General features: G+C 34.9%; 2 pseudogenes; both read right to left on the bottom strand.

Annotated features, from left to right (window-relative positions):
* Positions 1–1,856: 1,856 nt before the first annotated feature.
* On the bottom strand, positions 1,857–12,759 carry LOC150034698 (uncharacterized; annotated as a pseudogene).
* A 136-nt stretch (positions 12,760–12,895) lies between these two features.
* Positions 12,896–15,891, bottom strand: LOC150034699 (uncharacterized; annotated as a pseudogene).
* Between the last annotated feature and the right edge of the window lie 5,799 nt (positions 15,892–21,690).

The raw sequence follows: 21,690 nt of genomic DNA on the forward strand, positions 1-21,690 counted from the left end.
TCTCTGCTAATCACCATCTTCTCTATATGAGGTTGATAGATCTTGTAGGCTTTAGACACCATGCTATAGCCTACAAAGATTCATGGTTCTGCCTTCTCAATCAATTTGTCTCTCTTCACCTGTGGAACATAAAAAAAAAAAAAAACAAAAAAAAAAAAACAAAAAAAAACACAAGCAGCCAAACACCTTCAAATTTGTCAATTTTGGTTCAGTATTAAACCAAGCTTCATAAAATGTTTTCTTCTCCAATACCTTTGTAGGTAGTCTATTCAATAGAAAGATTGTTGTGTTTGCTGCTTCAACCCAAAATTCCTTTGGTAAGTTTTTCTCATGCAATAAGCATCTTGTCATTTCCATAATACTCCTGTTCTTCCTCTTACTGACTCCATTTTGCAGAATATGGAGCAGTGAGCTGATGCTCTATCCTAACTTTTTCCCAGAAGGAATTGAACCTTTGCGATGTATATTCAGTTCCATTATCAGTTCTCACCACCTGAATCTTACAGCCACTTTGATTCTCAACCCATCTCTTAAACATCAGAAACACTTCAGCTACTTTAGACTTATGCTTTATGAAATATATCCAACACATTATGGTATAACCATCAATAAAGATAATGATATACTTGCTACTATTTAGTGAGAGAGTTGGTTGAGGTCCACACAAGTCAGTGTGGATGAGCTACAACTTCTCAGTTACTTTCCATTGTGACTTCTTGAAAGGCAGCCTTGTTTGCTTCCCTGTTAAACAAGCGCTGCAGTTTATTTTCAGCTTCTCCAGAACTGGCACTCCTACTGCCATCTCATTTTTCTGCATATACTGCAACCCTTTCTGATGAAAATGCCCCAACCTCTTGTGCCATAACTTGGTGTCATTCACTTGACACTTGAAAGCTATCTGCTCCTTCTCGAGTGGATCCAACGAGAAGCTCTTATGTTGCATCTTTATTTTGAACAACTCATTCCCATTGGAATCAGAAATGAGGCACTTTCCTTCTTCAAACAACACTTTGAATCCCTTCTCTACTAATTGACCAATGCTTAACAAGTTTTGATCAATTTCAGGGACAAACAACACTTCAGTAATCAACTTGGTTCCAGCAGACCTCTCTATTGACACTGTGCCCTTCCCCTTTACTTCTAGATACTCGTCGTTTCCTATCTTCACCCTTAACTTGAATGACTTGTCAAGGTACTTGAACAACCCTTTGTCACTTGTCATGTGATTGGTACACCCACTATCAACCAACCAACCATCACATTGAGTGACTGATGAGAAACAAGTAGCCACAAAGAGTTGATCTTCTTCTTGCTGTACTACAACATGTGTTCCTCCTTGCTATTGAGTTTTTGCTTCCTTACAGAATCATTCAATGTGCCCCAATAAATGACATCTTCTACACTTCACACCTGGCCTTCCCCAGCATCTGAAATGTGGATGATTCTGCTTTCTACAGTGCTTGCATGTACTACCAGAATCCTTTGCAGCAGACTTTGAGCTACTGCTGCCACTTCTCTTCTTCCCTTTTCCCTTCTTCTCTCTTCCACCTTCTCTCTACTGCACTCTAGCTTTCAATGCCCCCTTAATGCTTCCTTCTTGTCTCATCAACCTACTCTCTCTTGTGCTGCAAAGCACTAACCACTTCTATCACCTTGAGTTTTGAAAGGTCTTTAGTATTTTCTAAGGAAGCAATGGTTGCTTCAAATCTCCCAGGTACTGAAATTAGAACCTTCTGAACCAATCTATTGTTAGATAAATTGGTTCCTAATGCTCTTGCCTTGTTAGCAATCCCAATCAACTTATCTGAGTATTCTTTAACAGACTCAAAATCTTTCATTTGCATTCTCTCGAATTCTCACACCAAGTTCAACACTTTTATGCCTTTAATGCTCTCATCACCTTCATACTCACTTTTGAGGAACTCCCAAATCTCCTTTGCCGACTTCAAGGCCATAATACCATTGAATATGGCGGGAGACATAGCTGCATATAGGCAAGCTCGAGCTTTTGCCTTCCTGGTGATCCTCTCCTTGTGAGTCTTGATCTGATGTATTGTTGGGTTATCAGGAAGTGGAGCAATCTCATAGTCTTGCTAAATTGCTTCCCAATAATCACAACCCTCCATGTAGGCTTGCATTCTGATAGCCCATGTCTGGTAGTTTTCACCATCAAACACAGATGGAGCCAATGAAGAAAGACTGTTTGATCCTAATTCCATCTCTAACAACTCTAATAGGTGTATCACTCAGTTTCTCTCGGAGATATTTCACTGATTATCACTCACAGATCCCTTAAGAACTGAGGACTCTGATACCACTATTGTTCAAACTAATGAGAGGAAAATGAGAAAAATGGATAGTGTGTGAATTTCATTATAGAAAACTCCATATAAATACATATCTTAAGTCTAAAAATAGATTCCACAATGTTAGCAACTAATCTCACTAACTCCACAAGAATAGGAACTTAGACTTGACTACAAGTAAAAATAACTTCAACTATTTCCTAGAGACTAGGAATTGACTATACCAACTCAAAAACTAATTTACAGTTTTGAGTTACTAACAAAACTTCAATAATGTTTATTATTGAAATTGAGTTGTTTACAAAAACTTAAGAAGTTAGTGAGCCAAGTGACCTATTATAGAATTTTATTTACATTGGAGTCAAGGTTTGTCCACTATAACAATAGTATAATGAAGAAAATTATTGATGAGACATGGTTGAGTACTAGAAATTAACAACAAACAAGATATAAAAAAGTAGAAACATTATCAAACGGACTCTAAAACATCATTCATTTTTAAAAAGAAGAAGAATGTGATTGTCGACTATGTGTTCAGCTGTACCAAGCAGCACAAAATAGCGATTACAACACTGCAAAACAAATGGAGTTGGTGTATCCAGGAATATTCACTGTGGAAATAAGCGATAGATGTGAAACTGCAGTTGATATTGCCACCAGAGCCAAGAAGTTTGCTTTTGTGGAGGAGTCGGTGAAATTTCTTAACAAACATGACTTGGCCTCACTACAAGAAAAACGGGAACTCCCGACACCGTTTTAATGCATCGGGAGTTAGGTCGCCGGGAGAGACGGTCTCTCCCGACAAAGTAAAGGACCGTCAAGAGTTTCTCGAGAACTTCCGACATCGTAAAGGTTCGTCGAGAGTTCCTCGGGAACTCCTGACACATCCAACTGGCGTCGAGAGTTCCCAGGAACTCCCGACGCTGGGTGTTAACCGTCGGGAGTTCTCAAGAACTCCCAATGCCAAGTGTTAACCATCGGGAGAGGGGTCTGGTTTAAACCAAACCCTTTCTTCTTCCCCACTCCCCCTATTTTTTATTTCTCTCCCTTTAAAAAAACCCGAACCCCCTACCACCGCCGCCCCTATTTTCTTCCTCTCCCTCTCAAATATTTCCCTCTTTCTCCCATTTTCCTCCTTTTTCTTCACCATTATTCATCCCTCTCCCCATTTTGTCCTCATTTTACACTTTAACTCCCATTTTCTCCATTTTTCCCATCCAACTTTTCTTCCATTTTTTCAATCAATTTTTTCTTCCATTTCTCCCTTTTCTTCCATCAATTTTTATTACCGCTGCTGTCGTCTCCTCGCCGGTAATTTTTTCATTTTATTTTATCTTGTATATTTATTTAAATCATATGTGAAATGCCCATTAAAATGTGTTAAATATTGTATTTTCTTTTGTTAATTTTCTGAAATTGTTGTACAAATCATGCCCATCAATATTATGCCCACTAAAATCTTATCTGAAATTTTTAACATTTCGAAGATGTTGAATAAATGAAAGGCCTATATTAATCTAAAAAATATAAAATAAATTTTTAAACCTCCAATTTGGTACTTAACGTATTTAATATTTTAAAAAAATTTAAAGAATCTACTAGACATAAAACTAAATTTTGTGTCTAATAGAAAATTGAACTTTAAATTTTGTGTCCAATAGGCTTGTAAATTTTAGAAAATGTTGAATAGATGAAAGACCTATATTAGACACAAAATTGAAAGCTTGGAGACGTACTAAATAAAACATTTGAAAGTTGTTAAGACAATTTAAGCGGTCTAGGGACCTATGTGTTTGTTTTTCCTTAAGAAATAAAAATTATGGAACTCAATGCTTAATAATACTTTATATTTTGTCCTCTAATCCAGGTTATTGTTTTGGATTACAAGTTGGTCAGAAAATATTTATTTTTAAGGATGAATAAAGAATGGATTAAACTAAGGTATAAGTTATCAGTGGAGTATAAAGAAGGAGTATCAAAGTTCTTAGATATGGCAAGGTTTCATGTTAATGATTTTGGACGAATAAGATATCCATGCAAGAATTGTATGAATTCAATTTGGGAAAAGATAGATATTGTGGAACAACATCTATTAACATATGGAATATCTCCCTCATATTGTGAATGGGTATATCATGGAGAGCCAGTAAACTTATCTAGAAGTCATACAAGTCGTTCAATACAGGATGTTGAAGTAGATAGTATAAAGAGTAATGCTGTCAAAGAAAATGAGATGTTGAATCTTATAAACAATTTACAAGTTTCAATTGAAAACGAAAATGCAAATGAAGGAAGGATTGAGAATAAGGAAATGTCCTTTAATGGTCAAGAAAGAGATACCACGAACTTATTCGAGGATTTAATGACCGAAGCACGTAATGAATTATACCCTGGGTGTTCGCAATTTTCGTCCTTAAACTTTTTAGTGAAGTTGATGCATGTCAAAGTTCTGAACGGCTAGAGTAACAAATCATTTGACATGTTGCTGGCATTGTTAAAAGCAACGTTTCCAGCTGGCACCTCTATACCTACTTCCTTTTATGAAGCCAAGCGAAAATTATGTGACTTAGGCCTAGGTTATGAGTTTATTCATACATGCAAATATGATTGTGTATTGTATTGGAAAGAGTTTGCAGATTTGCAACAATGCCCTATTTATGGTGAGTCTCGGTACAAAGTTAATGATGGCAAGGGTAAAAAAATACCACATAAGGTATTGCATCATTTTCCATTGATACCGAGATTAAAACGATTGTTTGCATCAAAAGAAGGCGCTTCTGACATGAGATGGCATAAAGATAAGCGAGTTAAAATGGATGATGTATTGCGACATTCAGCTGATGTAGAGGGGTGGAAACATTTTGATCGTGAATTCCCTCATTTCGCTTTAGATCCTTGAAATGTTCGTTTAGGATTAGCTTCAGATGGCTTCAATCCGTTTGGAAATATGATCACTTCTTATAGTATGTGGCCTGTGGTGATAATTCCTTATAATTTGCCCCCTTAGAAATGCATGAAGGAAACAAACTTCTTCATGTATTTGCTCATACCTGGTCTAAAATCTCCTGGAAAGGAAATTGATGTTTACTTATAACCGTTGATTGAAGAGTTGAAAGAGTTGTGGACAATTGGTGTGAGAACTTATGATTCTATTGCTGGTGAGTTTTTCCAATTATATGCTACCTTATTATGGACGATTAATGACTTCCCTACGTACAGTGACTTATCTGGTTGGAGTACAAAAGGTTATAAAGCATGTCCAATATGCAAAGAAGATAACTCGTCCTTCGGGATAAGAGGAAAAATATCATTTATGGGACATCGACGTTATCTTCCAGAGAATCATAGTTGGCGTTGAAGTAGACAACATGATGGAAAAGTTGAACGTAGACCTCCACCAGTCGTAATGAATGGAGAAGAGATATTACAACAAATAAATATGCTAAACTTTTCTGTGCTTAGCAAACATCTATCGAAACAAGACAAAAAAAAGAAAGCGAATTCTAAACTAGACTAAAAAAGGTATTTTTTTCCAACTTCCATATTGGTCCAAACTATTGTTACGACATAAATTAGATGTAATGCATATTGAAAAATACATATGCGACAATTTGGTGGGCATATTGTTAAATATTGAAGGAAAGACAAAGGATACAACGAATGCTTGATTAAACTTACAAGATTTGAAGATAAGAAAGGACCTACACTTGATATAGGTCGAAAACAGATTTGTAAAACCACACGCAGCATACACATTAACAAATGGTGAACGGATTTCGTTTTGTAAGTATTTGAAATCAGTGAAATTCCCTGATGAATTCGTATCTAACATATGACGATGTGTCAATGACAAAGATGGAAAAATATCGGGGCTGAAAACACACGACTGTCATGTGTTGCTTCACAGACTACTCCCTATTGGTATTCGAGAATACCTACCGAAGAACGTATCCATTGTTATTGTGTACATTCTTTCGCGACCTATGTGCAACAATATGTGTAAGTGATTTGAATAGACTACAAGCAGACATCATAGTCATACTTTGTAAATTGGAGAGAATATTCCCACCTGCCTTTTTCGATGTAATAGTACACCTTGCAGTTCATCTACCATATGAAACCAAAGTGGTGGGTCCAGTTAGTTATAGTTGGATGTATCCTATTGAAAGAAGTTTACGAACATTAAAACAATTTGTATGGAACAAAGCACGTCCCGAGGGGTCTATAGCGGTATGCAATGAATGAATCATGGAACTTCTGCTCGCGATATCTAAGTGGGATTGAAATGAGATTCAATAGAGATGAACAAAATGATGATAATATTCCCGATCACGAGATATTTGGTGAATTTGAATTATTTCGGTAGAGGGTACGACCATTAGGGGCGTCAACTTTACGGACGCTATCAGCGAAGGAAAAGCGTATTGCACATTGGTACATTCTCAACAATTGTAAAGAAATAACAGACTATCGCAAGTATGTTTCAAACTTTTTCCTTTTCTAAATTCTAGGAGTACCATCACATCAAGCTCGTCATCTACTCAAGGAATGGAGGCGGGAATGGATGAATTGAGAGTCAATTTCTAATAGTCTCAATCGAGGATTAAGGAACTTGAAGACATACAGAAAAGAATGCAAGAGGATCATGCAAGACAAATGGAAGAAATGAAAAAGATGATTGAAGACATGGTACGATCACATAGAGGAGACCCATCAAATTAGGTATGATTACTACATTATTTAGTTGTCTAATATGTTGCTATCCTACAGTTATGGTAGCAAAGTTTAGTTATGTCTTAAGTAGCTTTATGATAATTAAAGAATTATTGGCTATCTTGCAGTTATGGTAGCCAAACAACTGGATTTTAATGTGTTTTTTGTTGGCTCTCTCCTTGCCTCTTTTTTTGACTTTTTATTCAATTGTATCTCGCTCTCTCCCTGTATCTCGCTCTCCCCTTGCCTCTCGCTCTCTCCCTGTATGAAAGAGCTGGTTGGTCAAGAGAGAGCTTTGAGTCTGATCATTATTGTTTTGAGTCTGTCTTCGCTTCTCTTCCTCCATGATTCCCTAATGGAAGATTGACCTACTCTTGACACACTGCATATTCACCTTCCCTGGGATCAGAACTTCTTTTTTTTTTTTTGACTTTTTATTCAACTGTATCTGGCTCTCTCCATGAATCTCACTCTCTCCCTAAATCTCGCTCTCTCCTATACTTTAGGCTTCAAAAGTGTGTCTTTGCTCTGATTTGGTTGTAAATATGTGTCATTTAAAGCTTCAACACTCTCATACAAATTAGATAAGCATCCCACCATGCCTTGATTTTTCAAAAGCCTAATCACAGTCCCAAGGGGAAGGGAAAGTATATTGAAAAGAAAGTCAATCAAGTTCTTGTTTGCTTCTCCAAAAACAACTCTTTGTTGGCTGGAATCAATAAGAAGCTTTAATCTCACATCATCAGCTCCTACCATCGTTGACAAAATTTTGGAATTATGGTATTTCTATTTGTTTTTTGTTTGAAAGAAGAAACAACTTTGTCATTTATTGTCTCCGATGTTGTGATTAGAAGAAGCAAAATATGAAGAAAGTAGTGTTGTTGTTGGTAGAGATGAAATACAAATTAAAGAAGGGAAGGGAAGTAGGGGAAAAAGAGGGGGTGGGAAGATGTGTTTTATCTCGCTCTCTCCCTGAATCTCGCTCTCTCCCTGCCTCTCGCTCTCTCCTATACTTTAGGCTTAAAAAGGGTGTCTTTGCTCTAATTTGGTTGTAAATATGTGTCATTTAAAGCTTCAACACTCTCATACAAATTAGATAAGCATCCCACCATGCCTTGATTTTTCAAAAGCCTAATCACAATCCCAAGGGGAAGGGAAAGTATACTGAAAAGAAAGTCAATCAAGTTGTTGTCTGCTTCTCCAAAAAGAACTCTTTGTTGGTTGGAATCAATAAGAAGCTTTAATCTCACATCATTAGCTCCTACCATCGTTGACGAACTTTTGGAATTATGGTATTTCTATTTGTTTTTTGTTTGAAAGAAGAAACAACTTTGTCATTTATTATCTCTGTTGTTGTGATTAGAAGAAGCAAAATATGGAGAAAGTAGTGTTGTCGTTGGTAGAGATGAAATACAAATTAAAGCAGGGAAGGGAAGTAGAGAAAAAAAAGGGGTGGGAAGATGTGTTTTATGTCGCTCTCTCCATGAATCTCCCTCTCTCCCTGAATCTTGCTCTCTCCCTGCCTCTCGCTCTCTCCTATACTATTCTTTAAAGTTTAGACTTTCATCTGCCCCTTATTTCAACCACATTCATTTTCTCTCTCTCAAATATTTGAAAAACTTTTAACAAATTTACAAAATGGTTTGATCAATGATGATGATAATGATGCCACATACCACACACATATACAACTAAAATTAAAATTACATATTGTCTTATGAGATTTATGTAAGGATGATCAAAAGTTGATTTATAAAATTTTTGTATGGATGACCATTTTTTTTTTTTTTTTTTGCCAATGTAATTTGATTAGATTTTTAAATTTTTGTTGGCATCACATATTATTTTAGTTGTTTTTTTTCTCATTTTTGTTCTAGTTTTTGCTCACTTTCTTACTCTTATTCTCTCCATTTGGTTTATTTGGTATCTAAAAAACTCTGTTTGTTGTCAAAGAAAGAAGAAACAACTTTGTCATTTATTGTCTTCGTTGTTGTGATTAGAAGCAAAATATGGAGAAAGTAGTGTTGTTTTATTGGGATGATCCTCTCTATTTTCCTTTTAAACATAAATTATTAATGCAAAGAGCAATAGTTAGCTGCAGTCTAAGTTACACCCAGTTTCATATATTCATTTCTCAAACCATTTTGGAGACAAATTTGAGTTTTATGTGTGTTGGTGATCATTGTTTACTCGTTTTGATGTTTATTACCACCCGTATTGGAGTTTGAACGTGTTGTGGATGTTTATCGATATAACATTTCAATGTTTTTTGTTTTATTGTAGAATGCTATACGGAGATGAGCTGGGACAATTGTTGAAGATGTTGTGCTCGAGAAGTGTTCTAGATGCTGTTTTGATTTTACTTCTTTTATGTATTTGTGATATGAATGTTTATCGACTTCGTTTGGATATTGTAATTTCTAGTATCGACTTCGTTTGGATATTGTAATTTTTTACTTGTTATAAAATGGACTTCATTTTCGTTTATGTAAATCCTTATTTGGTATAATATGTTTTACAGGTTTCAAATCAAATTTTAAAAATTACAAACGATATATTAAATTTTAATACTCCCCACGTATATAGGATCTCTTGACGCACTCTAAAACGGCGTTGAGAGTTATGGTGGAACTCCGGATGCGAGTACGAGCTCCTCGTACTTCAGATATAGCGACCTAAATATTCAGCCAATTCCACGCATACTTCATCCAATTCAAGTTGCGAGTACGAGCTCCTCGTATCAATCTATAAAACATAGAAAGTGAAATATATATATTTATTTACTATTTACATTATCTATAATGTTACAATATATAAGTAGTTTAAAGACATACCGCATCTGTGATAATATTCTTCTCTTTAGTCACGATTTCTCGCATATATCTCATAACATAATACCCACATTCGACAGTTCCCACTTGTAAAGGACACTACAATACAAAGCCAATAATTATTACACATATCATACAAATGCATTAAATAAACATCATTCTATTAATTTTTTCAATGTTCTTATACTTATCTTTACTGTTTTTCAGAATGTGATTTTTCGAGTCTTTTGCAATTTTTTTTTTTGACTGAAAAATGGTCATTGTCTTACATTTGTCAAAGAGTATAGTATAATATTCAGAATGAAATAAACTTTACGACCAAAAAAAAAAAAAAAAACTCAAGCAAAGTTAGCTTACATATTTGTTATGTATTTGATATCTTCTCGTGAACTTGTTCTCAATGTGTCAAGATAGTACACCACGTCATCCTACACATTGATAACAATTAACGACCGATGATCACTAAATAAAATACACAACTAATTAGTATGGAACATGAAAGTAGCTCATTACATTAAGGTAGAACATGAGTATAAGGAGCTTTCAAGTACAATAATCCCAACACAATTCTACATTGGAAAAAAAAGGAAAAGGTAGAACATGAGTACAAGGAGTTTTCAAGTACAATGATCCCAACACAATTCTACATTGGAACAAAACAGGAAAAGATAGAACATGAGTATAAGATTTTGAACATGCATATAATTAATTATACTGGCCTAGGATTATAAGGAGCAATAACTAATTGACCATGTTTAGAAGCCATTAATCTACTACAAAGGTTCTGACTCTAACTTCTCGAGTATTTTGGCCCGTGGATATAAAAGATGGATCAATAAAAATATACTTCGACCCTTTATTTGAATCAACAATGAACGAGGGTAGGTACCTACAATAATAGATCGAACACATTAACTTATGCGATATAAGCCACCCTTGATAAAGTCTTTACTTTTTACATGCTACAAAACTCGATCACATCTTCTCGCAGAACATACTCTTTTGGCCAAAACTAAAGAGCTCAACAGGTAGTTGGAAGGAAATAATAGTCCCATCAATCATTACCTTTTCAGCGTACGTAAGAATAAACTTCAAGGATATTGATAAATTGGATGGTGAACTAGTAACTTCATTCTCTTTCGGCATCGTCTTTGAAGATTTTTCCTAGCACAATGAAGATAGAACATGAGTAAATTGTTCATTCCTAAATAAGATAGAAGAACATGGGACTTATACAATTCACCTTCAAGATCGGTGGTATACTGATAGCAATCACTTCCTCATCCTTTCCCCCATTCTCTAAAACTTTCTCCTAAAACCACTATAAGTAACTAATAGTAAATTTACCTCATAAATTTACCTTATAATATAATTCACCTTCAAGATCGGTTGTACACTAATAGCTTCCATCTCCTTCACCTTCTTCCTTTCCTCATGTGTGGTTGATGCACTAACAACTTCCATCTCCTATGATATAAATATAACAGTACAAATTAAATAGGTTAAAAATTATCATAACTAATAGTTGTAACCTTAATGCATAAATTAAATAAGATAGAACATGAGACTAACTGTGACCCCAACATTTGAATTTTTCTTCTTTCGAATTTTATTCTTGGAGCAACTACCATGCTCGGCGTGTTTTGAATTTGATCTTCCAACTCCTTAATGCGCTTACGAAGTGCTTCATTTTCATTAACAATTTTTTTGTGTGTATCCTCTCTTTTCGTTGTATGGAAGTAAACGATATGTGTAATGAAACCACCCACCCCACATACGCGTCCACCATATTCCGGAGTACCCAAGGCTTGAGTCAAAACATCATTCGGTGAATCATTTTTTTTGGAAAGTGGATCTTCCTTCTTTATGATCTCATCCTAAATGAAAATTATATATATTCAATAATACATATAAAATATATAAGGATTTCATGTAAACATAACATTGGTAATCTTATTATTCGATTGGCGACTTGTTGGACAACCCCATTATCATACTCTCATTTTTTTTCTTTGTCCGAGCTTTTTTCCACATATTAGCTTGTCCAAAATCAAATTTGCTGGACGAAGGTAATTTTTTCTGCATAATAAACATATTGTTAAATATAAGAATATTTGTAAAATAGTTAAACTTAAGAATATTCTTACCATTTCCTCAACAAGATTCACATAACCTCTTCTGGACATCCGATGATTATACTTGTTCTTATTTCTTCATGCTTATTGTTGATTTCTCACTTTCTATATAAATTTAATAGTTCAAAATAAAAATGACAAGAAAGTGACAAATATTGATGTTCTTAATGAAAAGTTTAATACCTCGAACTTCAGAGATAATCTCGATTTGACAAACTCTTGCCAATGATGTGTTTCAATTATGTAGGAGTACATCAAAAGTGGGTGTAACAAAAGTTGGGGTTCATCCTTAAAAGGGATAATATTGTGTCGTTAACCAAGATTTGAATTGACGAAATGCAACGCCTGCAATTTTGAGAATAGCCTTCTTACTTCTACCATAAATTATGAAAGCACCTTAAACATTTAAAAAACTTGATTATTACTTTTCAAGTATAATATTAATATAATACATCAATAAAAGAAAATATACATACCTCAACAATATTAAACAGTTTTTCCTTTAAGTCAGTCAGTACACACTTCCAAGATGTATATGTAATCGGGATATGATAATACACAGTAGATTTAATGAAATATTTTAACTTATATCCATTGTCATCATCATTATATTCAACCAACTTTTTCTCCCCTACACTCCTAATTCTTGTTACCTCATGCATTATATTCAACCAACCTTTTCTTTTTGATTGGTGTTTCATCTTGCTTCAGTTCCATATTTTCATTGACATTATCCAAACCAAGTTGCAAGTCCTTATCACTTGCTATCTCCATGGTGTAAGAATTATCCTAAAAAATAGAATAGAGTTTAGTTATGTGTCAGATATAACAAAATTATAAAAATTAATTAGTAAGTTAAAACCCACCCATACATTTACTCTTTAGGAATCCATGTGCCTTCACAATCAACTCATACATATGTTGAAGCATTCTCATCCAAACCAATTCTAGATTCAATATCTAACATGGCAGGAATTCCTTGACAATGTAGAGCAGTATCTCCAAGTACATCGTCATTGTATTGATCCTCAAAATCTCTTTGTGGTGGAGTAAGAACAACAGACCATCGATCATCACTTGGATCCTCAACATAAAATACTTGTCTTGCTTGGGATGCCAGTATGAAAGAATCATTCCTGTGACCTATTCTATTTAAGTTAACTAACCCAAAACCAAACTCATCAGCTTTTATGTCACCATTGTTCTCAACCCAATCACATTAAAAAATTGCAACCTTAAATGTATTATAATTTAGTTCCCAAATCTCTTGTATCACCCCATAAAAGGGCATGTCTCCAATTATAGGATTTTTATCTTTTGAGCTAGATACTTGCATTGTTTTTGCAATTAAACTAACCCCACTATTTTTTACACTTTTATTTTTGTCATATGACTTTGTGTGATAGTGACATCCATTAATAACATAGCTATTGTATGTAGTCACAATTGGATGAGGACCATGGGCAATCCATCTCAAGTTATCTGATACCTCCACGTCTCCCATTTCAAGTTCATTTCCAACCTGGGAACCAAAAGGTTACATAATTAAAATATAAGTGACAAAAGGTTATGTTGAATAGTATATTTAATGTTTTACCTTTTCTTGTAACCAAGATATGAAATTTCGATTATGTTCATCTTGAATCCGTTTCTGGTTTTTTTATCTACTTGCGAGTTGTAATTTCAATGTCATCATATGTTTTCTTATGAAGAAAAAGAAAAATGTTCAAATATAACTATTTTCAAATTCATGTATTTAATGAAATAAATGGATCCAAGTCACAATAACTTATTCTATATATGGTTGCACATCAATTGTATTCTCCAAGATATATCGATGAGCTTGGTATAAGAGATCTCGTTCAGGTATGTAAGGAACTCCAATTGACAATGGTCTACAAATTTCTGAATTGCCTAAATTGTCTCTTAACTTTTGACACCCAAGTCCAATAGGATCTACTCCACATAAAAAATCCAAACAAAATTCAACAGCTTCTTCTAATATATAACTTTCAACAATACAACCTTCTGGACGATGCCTATTCCTCACAGAGTTTTTAATCACTTTCATGAACCTTTCAAAGGGATACATCCATCACAAATATATAGGCCCACAAATTTGACTTCTCGTGTACTGTGAGATGCACCATTATTGTGAAGAATGAGGGAGGAAAATACTTCTCTAATAAACATAATGTAATCACAATGTCTTCTTGCAGCTTCTCTAATTGTATAACATCAAGGACTTTATTACATGTAGAATTGAAAAAAAATACACAAACGAGTTATCACATATCGAACATGTTTTGGTAGCACAGATCTGATGGCAATGGGGAGCAATTGTTGTAAGAACACATGAAAATCATGAGATTTTAGACCATTGAGTTTTAAATCTTCCACTGACACAAGATTTCTAACATTGGAGGAGTAACCTTCAGGAACCCTCATTTCTGATATCGTCTTCAAAACGCAACGTTTTCTTCTCTAGTAAAAGTATAACAAGCAAAGGGAAGGAAGATTTTTTTATCCCCATTAATAGGTGTAAGTTCTAGTCGAATTTTTAAATCAGCTATATCACATCTAGCACTCAATCCGTCTTTTGTTTTTCCTAGAATATCAAGAAGTGTACTTATGATATTCATGAAAATATTTTTCTCGATATGCATCATATGTAAGCAATGTCTAACATGGAGATGTTTCCAATAAGGGAGTTGGAACAAAGCAGACATCCTATTCCAACAACCTTTGGTACTTTCTTTTGTTCTTTTTTTTCCTCTTTGAAAATCAAGATCTTTAGCTTTTTCAAATACAACCTCCCCATACAAAGGTTCTGGAATACTTCCAACTTCTCTTTGACCATCAAATGATTTCTTTTGACGATGAAAAGGATGATTTTGTGCTAGAAATTTTCGATGGCCAAGGTATGCTATTTTTTTCCCATGTTTCAGTCTTAATGAAGTTGTGTTATATCCAAAAATTGGAAATGCCTTATAACCTTTGACATTACATCCACTAAGATTTTCATATACTGGAAAATCATTGATTGTCCATAATAGAAATGTTCTTAAGTTGAATAGTTCCTCTTGATAAGCATCATAACATTGAACACCACTTTCCCACAGAAGTTTTAAATCATCAATCAATGGCTCTAAGTATATCCCAATATCATCCCCTGCTTTTTTTGGACCTGAAATCAATATTGATAGCATCATAAACTTTCTTTTCATACACAACCATGGAGAAAGATTATAAATGACCATCACAATGGCCAACAATTATACTTAGAGCTCATATCACTATGTGGATTTATTCCATCTGCTGAAAATGCTAAACGAAGATTCCTAGGTTCAGAACTAAAGTTTGGCCACATGGTGTCAACTAACTTCCAAGTTGGGGAGTCTGCAAGGTGACGTAATTTATCATCCATTAGCATGCCAAGTCAGGTTTTTAACACATTCAACACTTCTAAACATCCGTTGAAAACGTGGAATAGGAGGAAAATACCACATTATTTTGGCAGGGATTTTCTTCTTCTAATTTGTGTCTTTACCATATTTTCACCTTGACTCACCACATTCAAGACACACAATTGCATTGTCATACTCCTTTCGATACAAGCAACAATCATTAGGGCATGCATGAATCTTTTCATATTCCATTCCTAGTGCACCTAATGTTTTTTTTGCTTCATACATTGATGTAGGGAGGTCATTAGTAGAAGGTAAGATATCCTTTAATGCTTTTAGTAGTTCTAAGAAACTAATGTCACTCCATCCAAGTTATACAACTTCACTATTGTAGACAACTTGGTGAACTTTTTTCATACAATGGTTTCTCGGCATCATTAAGCAACTTTTCGAATCCATTGAGATCTTTTGAATATTGCTCATGAGCAATTTCAACCATTTCTTTTATATTTCCAACATCATTCTCTTCATACCTACACCCAGAGGATTTTTCATGCAAGGATGAACTAGGAAGTTCCTCACCATGCCAAAACCAAATCTTATAACTTTTATCAATCCCATTAAAATATAAATTATCTCTAATATCATTGCTATTATGTCTTTGACAATGTCCACTATTCAAACAAAGGACAACATATAGTCGTATTATTTGTATTGGAAAATCCAAATTTGATGAAGTCTTCCACACCCAACTCAAACTCTTTAGATAATCTACTCTTTGTCATCTATGATTTATCCATACTTATAATAAGCTAATTTTGAAACTACAAAAAAATATTACAATAATTCAAATTAGATAACTCATACAACTTATAAAATTTGTATGGAATTCAAATTTATAGAGAACTTAAGAACTTGAACTCTCAAAAACTTCAAATGTGTGCTAATATTGTAATGATTAAATGGTTTACTAAATTCAAAATCTTAAAAATTAAATGGTGTAAAGAGCAACTACAACAATTTTTGTATTATACTAAAGTAGAGACCGATGATTTCAAATGGAATCAAATGCTTTTAAATTCTAAATGATGTGCTAATTTATGGTTGAAGGACACTTTTCTTTATACATTGTTTTCAATATAACGGCCAAACATGTCAAAAGACAATAAGATACTTCTTGGATGCGTGTGTTTGAATTCTTCTGTTCTAGTTGATAAGAAAATTTTTCAATTTGTTTTTTTATTTAAGTTTTTCTAAATGAAGACTCTGATTCATAATGTCTAATTTGTAATCAAAGAACGGTAATAATTACAAAAATGAACAAATAAACTTGAAATAGGGCACATGAAAATAAATTGCAAATGCAATCAAAATGAAATAAGGTTTACCAGATAGCGCGATCAAAGCACGAAGCAAAGAGTGGCTAGACCAATCAAACAGAGCACGAGAAACGATCGAAGCACGAAGCAAAGAGTGGCTAAATCGGCCGACGGACCAGGGCACTGCAGACGGTCAATGGCTAGATCGAAAACTGTCAGGGTGGGTCGACCAATCGAACAAAGCACGAGAAACGATCAAGCAGCACTACATAAAACAATCGACGGACGAGTGCCGCTGCATAAATCGATGGCTAGACTAATCGACGAACGAGCAACATTGCAACAATCGATGGCTAGACTAGTCAATGGACGAGCATGCTACAACAATCGATGGCTGGACCGATCGACGGACGAGGCGCTGGCTATAGAGGTCGACGACGCGATGGGAGAGAACACGCGAGGTGAGAGGAAAGAAACTTCGACGGTGCAATGGACTACTTCACGAATGGCTAGGGTTTCAAAAATGCCTGTATTTTATTTGAAAAATATTATTAGACAATTTTTTTTTTATTTTACTTGACACGAAAAAAAAATGCCACGTAAAAGCTTCTTATACTTGATACGTGAACGTGTCAAGTAAGACCTTATATTACTTAACACGAAAAACGTGTCAAGTAAAGGTTCGTGTGAAAACATTCGAAATATTCCGTCAATCTCTGCTTTTTAATCCTTTTACTTGACATTTTCTTGTCTAAAATCACATTACTTGACGTTTTTTCCAAAGAAACGTCAAGTAAATTAAAATATACAAGTGTCAAGTAATGTCCATTTTGTAGTACTGTTTGGAAAAAATAATTTGGTGCATCCTGTACAGGAGCTTATGTAATTAGATTTTTTTAAAAAAAAGGAGTGCATGAAGATAGATGTAGTCTGGGCTATATCCAAGTATTATTCTATTAAGAATATTATTCATATAAAATTACTCGTGCATCCGAGGATGCCCTCATCTTTGTGCAACACAACTAATTGTTCAATTACAAGTTGACACGTGATGCTTTATTAAAAAAAATCGATTTTTTTAAATAATTTTTTCATTTGTGATTGAATCGGATGCATGAAATTGAGTTACACCCAAGTATTACTCTTATGAATAAAAAGAATTAGATTAAATTATCATTTTAGTCCACAAACATTCATGTTTGTGTTTATTTGGTCACTGAAAAAAAGTATTCAATAGGTCCTTAGACTTGCAAATTTGTGAACAATTTGATCCTTAAATTTTAAGCTTTTCTCATGCTTCTCCTATTAAACTTTCTCCCCTATGAGGTAATGATATCTTTTATTGGGTTTCGGGTATAAAGAAAGTCGTTGGGATGTGTCAACATAGTTGACATGCTTGAAAGTACCTATTGTACATTTGGCCTTTTTTTAAAAAATATTGTTTGCTAGATCTTTTGCGTATTAGATATTATCTTAAATTTAACAGGTTTATTATACACAAAATTGAAAATTTGGATTTTTATTAAACACAAAACTCAATTTATAAATGAATGGGATTGCTTTCCTTGTCTTTTCGTCATTTTCATAGGTTTCTCATATACATTTTCAAAAGAAAAAAAAAAAGAGAGAAAAAGGGAAATAAAAAAGAACAATTTGATTAAGTACATGTTTGAGAGTGATTCAACTAAGTATTCATATGTTTCTAAACAAAAATAAATAATTGAAGGAAGTGGAGAAGATCGTAGAGCTTACCATGAGAAGAAAGAAAGGGAAGCGAAGTCCACGTGATTTGTCCACCCAACAACACAAAGACCTTGTAGAAGAAGGAGAAAAATGGATGAAGAAAACAGCAAATTCATGCATATTGGTTGCAACTCTGATCGCTAACGTAGTTTTTGTTGCAGTCTTCACCATACCGGGCGGCAATGACAATAATAATATCAACAGCAGCAACAACACAGGCTCTCCCCTGTTTCTTCACCACAAATGGTTCACTGTTTTTGTGATATCAGATGCAACAGCTTTGATATCATCATCAACATCAATACTGTCAATCCTCACATCACGTTGTGCAGAAGAAGATTTCCTCATCTGGTTGCCATTAAAGTTGGTATTTGGACTTGGAACACTCTTCCTATCAGTATTACTATGGTGTTGGCTTTCAGTGCCACATTTTTTCTGTTCTATGCCAAAGATACAGCTTGGGTTCCATTGCTTGTTGCTGGAATGGGTATTGTTTCTGTTTATTGTTTTGGTGCTTTACAATTTAGGCTTTGGGCTGATGCAATAGCAGCTTTACAAGCCACTTATTACTTGTATTTTAGGAATTGGAAGGCCATATTGTTCTGATCTATCACTTATTTCTCATTAATTTGCAGAAATAAATTTATGGGAGTGGGTATATATTGTGTATTTTAATTAAAGAAAAACAAAGAACAAAAACGAGGATAATCATTATGGAAGGAAAAGGCATTTAGAATAGTTTGGATCGCGAATATCGTTCCAACATAAACATGAATATTGAATATTTGTGATTATGTAATAATGTCCAATATTTAATTCTATGAAATATTAATGTGTAAGATATACAACATAATTAATGTCAAAGAGTTGGATGTAAGCTTTTCATTTCGACTTGAAAATAATATGGAAGTACCTCTCGCATATTAAAAGATGTTACGAACTATGTCACGACAATTCTCAGAACATTCAATGAACAAAAAAATAACACTAGAGATTATTAACCTAGTTCGGTAATTAACACCTATGTCTCGGGGGCTGATGATAGAAATTTGGTAATGCATATTTGTGATGCATGTCTTAGGTTATGCGTTTATTCTCATGCGTCAGAGGTCATGCATTGGAGTATGCGTTAATCTCATATGCAATGACCATGCATTTCTATCATAAGTTTTTTTGATCTCTCGTCAAGTATAACGAGATCGCAAGTTTCTCGGGTGATCCGAGGTCGAACTCAAGGACTTGTAGCTAAATGTATACGGTAATGTGTTTGCCGCGAAGAATAAAAAAATGTTGAAGGTTATGGACTATGCACTACTCCTACTCCTAACTAACAGATTAAGCGGTAGAAGTATGACTGTGAGAGATAGAGACACAGCAACTGCTAAAGCGCAGTAAAATGCATGGGAAAATTAGGTAAAATGGTGAGGATGTCTTCATCGCAACACTAAGCTCGACCGCAAAAGTAACTCCAGCCAACGCAAGCTATGCGATCATGCTATAAACACTTGATGAAGACGCATGCAATGTATATGCAATAGTGTCGAGAGGTCTTATTTCTAAGTCTCTATTCCCGCTCACGTGCTCTCACACATAAGCAAGATGACCGCATACCATCATATCCTACTTAAAGGGTGCATACGCTGTGTAGTAGTAAACAGAGCTTATTCCTAAGTTTCCCATTCTTGCTTATTCGATCCAATCCGCTCTCCCGAGTCTAGATTTGGTTTTTAGATTACTCTCCCAAGTATGCCTAAATGAGGAATGATGCGCTCATAAGACAAGGTAATCACATAGACATGGTTGATGTAAGATTATTCCTATCTCTAGTGAACACTTGTTTACATTGCTTAATGCGATCAACTACTTACCCTCCCGGGCAGTTGGTTGCTGCTGATTCTACTCATAAACAAGCATTTGGTCCGCTTATAGACAAGCAATGCTATAGCTTCACACTAAGCAAATAAGGTTTTCTCACAACACTCGCGTAACGCACACCTCCCGGTAGTTTGCTACATGCTTCATATTCCTATGCCGCATGATTAAGTATGCGATACTTTAGCAGTCTTACTTAGTGATGCAATGAAAGTAAAGGATGCTAAGTAAATGAAGATGGAGATGGAATCAAAGGAAAATATAGAAATGCATTGATCACAAAATGTATTAATCTCTTAAGCCACAAGGTAATACAATACAACGATAGAAGAGAAATGGAGGGCCAGATGGAAGCAATATCTTGCTTCCATTGGATGTATGTTAAGGCTGCCGATGGTGCCATGGATGGGCGGTGGAGTGGACTCTCTCGAGCTCTAACTCCGGCGAAGGATCCGATCATCATTCGGAATGGTTAAGGAGATGAAGAACTCTCAAGACTATCTTCTCACGCTTTCGTCTGGATCACAAAGATCCGCCCGAAGGCAGAAACCTGGATGATTTGAAGTTCTGCTCAACGGCTTCTATTTATAGAGCTTGATCGTCGACAGCATTAACGGATCTGCTCTAAATCCAACACTCGCGGCATAATGGTCCTTCTCTGAAATTTTGCAGCTAACGGCGTGGTAGGTAAAATGTCAACATCACCTTTTGATACTCCCGAGATATGCGTTCATGCTAGATTTCCGAAGTATCAACACATTCCACTACCCTTGTGCTCATCCCTCTATTATGGTTATTATTCTGTAGCTGCAACTTCTATGCGATGGACACATGCAGTTAATGGCCGCAACATCCATGCGTTGAACGTATGCGTTCGCCTCATGCGATCGAAAGATTCCCCACATGCGGTCGTCTTCGCGATAGCCTGGCTTCCACGCATGTGATCGATTTTTGCGTTTGCTACAAAAATAAATAATTGAACGCATAATAACGCATAATAGTGGGTTAGCCGAGATTCTTAATGTTGGTCGATGCAAGCTCGTTTTCTCATGAATTCCTAATATAATCGTTGCATATTCTTCTTAACAGTCCTCATAATTCTAAATAAAAAGCTTATAATGACGTGCATTTCTACCCATCATTAGGGGCAGTGTATCCATAGAAAGATAACTTCACTAATATAAATGATAAGCGATTATAACTGAAAAAAGCGCTAGGATGACTCGTACTCGATACACAGATGTTAAACAGAAAGCACTGACAACCATTGAAACTGTTGGGGTTGCCCTAAATCTTTTAAGATCATATAGTTTGTAATTATATTGTACAAACATTTTATTTATGTAATAAAATATATGATGTTT

The sequence above is a fragment of the Benincasa hispida genome, chromosome 8, assembly GCF_027475165.1.
Source record: "Benincasa hispida cultivar pf3 chromosome 8, pf3_genome.v1.1, whole genome shotgun sequence".
NCBI classification, from domain to species: Eukaryota; Viridiplantae; Streptophyta; class Magnoliopsida; order Cucurbitales; family Cucurbitaceae; genus Benincasa; species Benincasa hispida.